The following is an 8,760-nucleotide window of genomic DNA, read 5'->3' as shown; positions in this document are numbered from 1 at the left end:
GATGAGGAACTAAAAAAATAAAAAAGGAAGTGAGTAATATAGAGACCCAAACTAAGGCATATGAAGCTGAATTAAATTGGGACCACGGAGATAAGGCACATAGAGGCCAGACAGATACAGGGCCACAGGCAGGGGTCAAAGAAATGAAATGAATGAAAAAACCTAATAATGAACAAAACAAATCATGAATTCAAACCAGAACATGTAAAGTTGCCACAACCTACAGAAAACCAAGCCCGAGCCCAGACTTGAATGGATTGAAAATATCGGTTCCCAATATATTTTTTTTCCATAACTGGGCAAAGTCTAATCGGCCTTCCTGTTTTGGGGTGTGACCAGAGATTTGCAGCTTGTTGTAAACACTCTGTATTTGGATTTGACAAATCTACAGCCTGTCTGTGAGGCCCTACCCTGTACCCTGTGGTGCAGTCAAGCAAGCCTCCACATTATTTTGCATTATGCATATATACTCTGCATTGCAGTAAGATAAAGTAAGATCTTTTTTAACCGATCTTCAAGTTAATGTGGTTTTAGCATTAACAAACACATCAAATTTTTCACTAACACTAAACAAAACAAATAATGTAATATGCAACAATGTGGAAACTGAAATATTGAAACATGATAAACTTACTAAAACCTGTGTGAAACTAGAATTTATATTTATATAATTACAGCAATGTGCAGCATAAAAGAAAAAAGTTTTAGTTTATATCGATTCAGTTTGATTTTCAAAATAAAAGCCCTTCACAATTGGTTATTTAAATCAAGTGTGATAACCAAAACAAAACCAGTATATACTAACTGTGAGAGAGTATACTTTAGAGCTACAGTGACACTAGCTTGTGGAAATAGGACATTTCCTTTTAAAAGTAGTTTGAAAAAAAGAGTTTTCAGTTTGAATCAGTGAATACTGCAAGAGTAGAATTCAGCTGTCTTGCTTGCCTGTAATAACATGTGATCTCGGTTCCAGATCAAATGTTTCTTAAAAAAAAAAAAAAAATTACACATAACATATAATGTAATTGCAATGAGGTATTTCTGTAGTCTATTGATACTAGATAGTGGAAAAGGGGTGGGACTAAATAAGCTTATGCTTCTTCCTGCTCCTTTTTGAACATGAACGTTATTTGGAGTTGTGGTTGCTCGTTTTCCTTTTGTTTTGCTTTGTTCATTTGTCTCTTTTAATTCTATTTTGTTGTACTTTTTCAACATGTTCAAAATAAAGATAAAAAAAAAAAAGGAAACAGTACAAAAGTGCGCAAAGGTGGTAAATATGTCCTTATTGTGAAAATATATATATTTTTTAAATATTAAATAATTACAATATTTCACGTATTGTCTTTGTACTATTACAATCATAGAATTTCAATTATTGCAAATGATTGTACTGTAAATCATTCTGCCTTTGAGAGTTTTTAAACATATTTTAGCTGCATTCAAAGGAAATGAGGAAATGAAAGCAGCAGGTAAAATCTAATTTATTAAATCCCATGGTAACATTTGATTCAAGAGCTGGTCAAGCCTCCATTGACAAGATAATGGTAATGATAATGATGATTGTGTGCGTGTGTGTGCGTGTGTGTTTATGTCTGTGCATATGTGTATGTGTAGCTTTGTGACACCAATGAGGGAACTGTTATGACATGCCCGTTGCTATAGAAACCTCTGGGTGGGGCTATCTGTCAAGAATCATGTCTATTCCCTGAGGAGCACACATAAACGGTGTTGTTTTCCTCTGTGTGTGTGTGTGTGTGTGTGTGTGTGTGTGTGTGTGTGTGTGTTCGCGTGTGCACACAAGTTTATGTGTTTGAGCACATGCACACATATGTTTGGCTGGCTGAAACACAGCAGAGACTTTCAGGTTCCCTTTGTGTGTCATTTTAGTCCCCAGGGCCTAAAGCAAAACAACTGTAGTCACCAGCTAAACGATGACAAACACTGTTTGGGAGACTGATTGTGTGAGTTCTGTATCTGTATATGTGTAGAGGACAGAAATTGATATTAGCAACTGGAATCTGCAGCCCTAAAGAGACTATTTCTGGAAATTCCAGACTTGAAAGAAGAAAAAAGTATTTAAATGATATGTTTTAAGCTTAAATATAATTAATTAATTAAATGTAATTAAATTATACTTAGTGTGCTTATATTACTACTGCTTTGCATTGCTTGAATAAAATTGTACTCATCGTTCTGTAAGACCAGGAAAATGAGACTCTCGGCTTTTGTTAAAAGCTCAAAAGTTATTCCACAGATTACCATGAAATTTAATACAGATACAGAACCATAAAGATCACGTTTTCATTTACCCTGCAGAATATCACATTTACTGTAAAGTTTCAGTATTGATTCAGTATTCTAATAGACTAATAGACTATCAGTCTTAATGATGTGACCCACTGATTTTTTCTCAGCCTTGCAAGGCTGTCATTCCTTTTTCTTTCTTTCTTTCTTTCTTTCTTTCTTTCTTTCTTTCTTTCTTTCTTTCTTTCTTTCTTTCTTTCTTTCTTTCTTTCTTTCTTTTTTTTAAATTAAATGACTACTAATTTAAAAAGCTCTGAACAGCTGAATTAATGACGGGTGCCTTGCAGGAAATACTATCTCTCTCTCTCTCCCTCTATCATTTTGTTTTATATATATGTGTATATATATATATATATATATATATATAATAAATTATCCTGATGTCATGTTTTTATCCAGTTGCTTGTATATACCCCCTTAAGGCCCAAAATATGACATTATTCCAATTTGTTAAAAATTGAGAATTTAATAAACCATCTGACAAATTTGTTGAAAAAATACAATTTTTTTTTAATTCCATACATTTTTAATTTGCTACATGTGCTACATGTAGCTTTTTTTTCTTTTTTTTTTTACAACAACAACAATTGCTTAAAAATGTGTTGTGCAATTTATTTAGAGGGGAAAACAATCACATCGATAACATAGAAGTCTCAAAAACTCACAAAACACTACATGTGTCAGAAGAACACACACACACACACACACACACACACACACACACACACACACACACACACACACACACACACACACAGAGACCTCATTAAATGATAATTCTAGCGTCTCTCAATGACACTGTATTCAAATTGTGTAATTTATCAGTGTAAAGCTGAAGCATTGATAATGCTGATTCTGAACTACTTTTGTGTATTTGATTTAATTTAAAACACATTTTGCTCTTGATTATGCTTTGTTTTATATGTGTTCAGCAAAAATTTATTTTATTTTTGTAAATTCTCTGACATTTTTTTCACCTCCTTCTAAAAGACAAACTAATTAATGTTTTATTTTTTCCCCATGCAACCACTTATTTGTGATGTGCAAATACATTTCTGTCGTACCGATTCAGCACCAGTACTTTAGATTTCTGAGTTTTCTGAGTTGCTCAAGGGCAATTTGACATGTAAACTGGAGTGTCTGTGTCAGCTTGCTCGACCTCTTCTTCAACCCACAAAAAAGAAAAACAAAAAAAATGAACGAGAATTATTAGCATCGCCTATAAAAGCAAATGTTTTACAATTTGTTATCTATTATTCATTTATTAAATTGTATAAAACTGTCAGATTTCCAAGGCACTGAGATCTCATTAACTAACAGTCACACATGATTTGAAAGTGGTAGTGGTGCTGTGATCAGTCATTATTGAGACTCTGGATCAGCTGAAGCCCTACCACATCTTTTTGTCTGTCAGCCTTAAGTGACCGGGGTGGGCTAGATGTCTTCATCACCTCTTTGTCTATTGAACTGAGGTCTTCAGTGAAAGCCTCTTACTGGACCTCCCTCCCTTGCTTTAGCCAGTTAGGGTAAGCCCCAGTCATAGCAACATTTGTATTAGACTGCTTTATGCTGTCTAGAGTTGTTTATTGTTTGGCTTCCATACAGCTAGAGAGCAATCAAAGCCTCTTATATTGCCAAAGGAGCCAGTAAGTACTAGTACGTAATGGGTACCTGCCTTCTTTTCACATGACTCTCACACCACTGACGCCTCTTAATCAAGCTCCTGTTCAGCTTCAACTTAACTGAGTAATTGTTTGTTCATTTCTGAAAAACTGGTATCAGTGTCAGTTTATGTGAAGTGTGATTTGTTTGCAAGTCTCTCTTCTTAACCACAAAGCTTGTAAATACAGTCCATCCAGTGATCTATAATAATAACCAACAGTTATTTAAATCCATCAGGCTTCTTGACAGAAACAATAAGACCAAAATCAGTGAAGAGTCATTAAAAGCAGCTGCATAAAGCATGAACGTTTTTGTTTTTTATTTCCAAAGAGTGAGTGACTCTTATTTGAGAAGAGCTTTGAGTTCATTCCATTTGAACTGAAGTTGATTGCATATGTGGGAAAATAAGTAATTACTGGCTTATGGACTGTTTCCAGATTTAACTGAGAGAAGAGCTGTGATGTACTGTGAAATCTGGAACAGCAGAACTTCATAAATGAATACGTCGAGTCCACTGGTTGTGGGTCCCATGATAATAATGGAGAGATGTTTCTCCAGCTTTCACAGTGCAAAAAACCAAACTGATAGTGGAGTTTTGAAAGACTTAGTAAGAGTGAGGTTACAGACTAGTTAACCCAGGCAGGCATGTTGCTGCCTAGATTGTGACAAAGAAAAGAAACTCCAGATTCCTTATTCATCCCATCTAGTGATTTCCAGCACACGTGCTCTTCATCAGACACTGAAACACCAAGCAGTGTCATCAGTGTCACCTGTGAATGATCACACGACCAGTTACATCAAATCAAAAATCAGATCTTATACAGGACAAATGACAGATACGTGAAAAAAAAAACCTGTCAGTGGTGCAAATATTAAAAAGTATACACACAATGCACAATATCAAAAACCTTTGAAATCTCTTACACTGCCATCAGGTAGTTCTGTAATCAAGTGTAAGAAAAACTCTTAAAGTGGTGCCTACATTATTAGATGCAGTAAATACACTATAACCCTCAAGTGAAAAGTCATGAATCCATGGGAAATATACAGAAAAGCTTAAACTTATATTTTATTGAAAGAGCTGCAGAAAAGGACAAATGTTCATATTTTTATTAAGACTTTTTGGGGCCAAAGTGTCCAGAGCAAAAAAAATCCAATGAAGTTCAAAAAAGGAAAAATGGAGTATTGATGTCCCCTCCTCTTTATGGAAGCTTTACATGTTCAACCCCAAATCAACTAAGACAAGGCACATTGTGATTCATTTTCTTAAAATGGTTGGCAACTGGACTTTTCTGATCATGATCTCTAATAGCACACCTATGTTTTCAGGGGCCTATATAACCTATATAACCTTTTTAAAAATCTTTGTTCTAAATCTGCTGTTTCCTCTTTAAAGTCACCATTAGAGCTACATATGCAGTGGATCTGAGACACAGTAAGGCTTTTTTTTAAAGATGTGTAACGAATGCCCATATAGAAATGAACCATGTGAACCATTTCCCATTTTTGCAGCTCTGCACTGGCCTCGTAGGATGAAGAGGATGTGCATGGATTCTTTTGTTTTTCACTGTCTGGACTGTAAAAAACCTCTCTGGCCAATGAGATTACTTAGATCTGGTAAGTGTCAAATTAGACCTTCAAGTCTCCAGAATAGTCTCGTTCAGTGAATATTTCATATTCACAAAACCTTTTTAAAGACAACACCAGTGTGCTTACTTTACTGATGATTAATACACACACTGACCTTGGCCCACTTTTCAGTTCATCCCTGCTGAAAACAACGTCATCCAGACATCCCCCGTGTAACACCAATGTTCATTTTGTTAAGCTTTTACAGGCTGTTTTTCTCTTCCCGCACATAGTTCCTACACCTCCAAAATTTCCAAGGATTTGCTGATTTTTGAATTTTTAATCTTTATTGCATATCCTCTTCTCCAGGATAAATCCGCTCCATTTTGTTAATAAAGTCTCCATCACAATAATGAAGCCGTAAGTGTAATTGTAAGTGTGTGCGGCTGTGTGTGTGTGTGTGTGTGTGTGTGTGTGTGTGTGTGTGTGTGTGTGTGTGTGTGTGTGTGTGTGTGCGCGCGCGCACGCACTTGCCTTGATAAAATGCAAGTTTATTTTTCTATTCAGGTGAGAAATATATTAACAAAGTTAAAAGTCACTGTTTGCTTATTATTACAAATGCATACATTTATGTGCTTTATTGACACAGTCTGGAGATCTCACTGAGCGAGCTCCTGGTTGTTGGTATGTATGTGCATGCTTTTGGAATTGTTAGTCACCTGTGTCAGCTATTTGGTTTGAACTGGTTTGGTCTGAATGCTATGAGACACAGCAGTCAGTCGTCCACACACAGACCACTACAACTTCCTTTCCATACAACTGTCAAAAATAAATGATCAAGATAATGTGGATTCATTGTCTTGGTTCATTGTCTCTTTTTGAACAGAAACGTGTTCACCACATATAGCAAGATTTTCACTTGAGAATTTACTGTTTTAATCATGAAAACATGAACACTAGCTACACTTTTAAGTTATGTTTCATTCCACCTGCTCAAATTATGTGTGTGCAGAAAAAACAGCTCAGCTTGTCAGCACAACTAATCTGATGACAATGGGGGTATAATTATTGAATTCTTCATTATTAACAGCTCCCCATCTCTTACTGTATAAAAACCAATAGCCTGGCCTATGAAGAAAAATGACTATGAAATAATAACAAAACTAAGAGCTACTTAGATATAAACATAAATACTTTACATTCTTCTTATTTTTACCATTTATGATTTCCTTGGATATCAGAGCTCCACATAAATCTAGCTGCAGGTCAGTGCTGCATAACATATCTGCCTTTTTTCCAACTGGTATTCAGTCTGTATCGCTACAGCTCCATAAAGCAAGCACACCAAATTTTACTATTATTGAACTCAAAACAAAAGAAGAGATTTATGTTCTCTGCAACAAATGTGTTTTTACCATTCATTGGTTTAAACATTTGATATTTTATACTAAGTCTTTATCTGGGCTTTTAATTTAAATCTTTCCATTAGTAAAAGAGTATGCCATCCATCCATCCATCCATCCATCCATCCATCCATCCATCCATTTTCTTCCACTTGTATTATACTAATTGCAAAATGTAAACAAGTACTTTTGCTTTAAATGAGTTTCACCTCATAGTTACAAGCTTAGTCAAAATGTTTATTCTTCTATTCAAAGCTCGTGAGAGGACAGTAAACATTGGCACACTCTATTTGGGGTAACTGCTGATCCACGGATGGTGTCAGGCATTCTTAGGATGTCCACAGCCAGCCAAAATACTTCAGTTAGCAGCACTGACAACCATTCAGTTTGTTAAGTCAGCGTTAAGCTCCCATCATTATGGGTCAAGCTGAACTCTTGACTGATCATCCCAACTGGAATTCTTTCCATTCTATCATTAATTCATCCACAGCAACAACAAACTGAGCCCAAAATGTGGGTTTCAGGTAGTGAATCTCAGCAGCTCAATGGCCTCATAGACCTGCACCGAGGGTGTATTTAGATCTTCTGCAGCCATATTGAGATGTACTGAGCCGTATTAAGACGTAGGGATGGAGTACTGAAGCTGCATTGAGGAGCACTGAGCTTGAATTGAGATGTTTTGAGCCATATTTAAATTGTACTGAAGCCATATTATAGGTGTATTGAGATGTATCAGAGCAAAGCTAATTGAAGCTGAGCAGCAGAGAATGTCGTGCTTTGTAGCTGGACAGGATTGTCCATGCTGCTGCAGCAAGGCATTGTGGTATAAAGGGATCCTCCTTGCTATTGTGGCGTAAGGAGATTGTCCATAGCAGATGGCAAGAAAAGGGAAAGCCCATGAAGAGAAGGAACACTGTTCCTGTGTAAGTCTGTTCGGCTGTGTGTTGGCTGTCTGAGCTATCTGTCCCAATAGGAGAGCCAGGCTCAGATTAAATGTGTGCAGTGTGTGGCCTAGGCCAACTGCTCTATTTGATACATGGATCAGTTTGACCTCCACATTTGATGTGCAGAAATCCCCGACCCTTCTTTTGTCCTAAAGAAAAGCTTCTAATACTGAGAGCAAAGGCCTTCAGAAGATTCCACTCAGGAGTTAGTGTGACACATGAAAACTGCTTAATATTCACACTGTGTAGTCCAACCTCTCATTAGGTGTAGAACTCTGTATAAGTATTGTGCAGTGTACAGTTAACGTTTTCCAAACGGGTGGGTTTGCTGAAATTACCAAAAGACACATCACTCAGTTTATCCAGTTTCTATCCATGCAGGTAGTTGTGTATGTCCACAGAGAGTGTAGACGAATAAAACATTTGATTTGGTGCTGAAAATTTTAAAAAGTGAGAATTTTAAAAAATAAAAAAGCAGTGACAAATATAAATATTAGTTTTAGGCAGACTAGATTTTCTTTAGGTTTTGAAAACTTACATTTCAGTTAATTAAATACGTTTTAATATTAGACAAAGATGTCTTCATCTCTTCAATCCCAACCAGTCGCAGCAGATGACTGCCCCTCCCTGAGACTGGCTCTGCCGGAGGTTTGAAGTTTAAAGATTTTCCTTCCCACTGTTGCCAAGTACTTGGTTGTAGGGTCATCTGATTATTGGTGAAGCTCAAGCACACTTAGGATGTCAAGTTTGGACTTGATATGAGATTGAGATGTTTTGATATTACCTTCAACAGGCCACTCGTGCTTCGAAACCTTTAAATGTGGCTGATTTAAAACTATTCCATAAAAAAGAGCTGAGAAAAATGTGTGACGATAATG

The sequence above is a fragment of the Aulonocara sp. 'chitande type north' Nkhata Bay genome, linkage group LG7 (assembly GCF_057382095.1).
Source record: "Aulonocara sp. 'chitande type north' Nkhata Bay isolate Kocher_YH1m ecotype deep benthic linkage group LG7, A_spYH_male_GT1.1, whole genome shotgun sequence".
In the NCBI taxonomy this organism is placed as follows: Eukaryota; Metazoa; Chordata; class Actinopteri; order Cichliformes; family Cichlidae; genus Aulonocara; species Aulonocara sp. 'chitande type north' Nkhata Bay.
Note: the sequence above shows the minus strand (reverse complement) of the source record.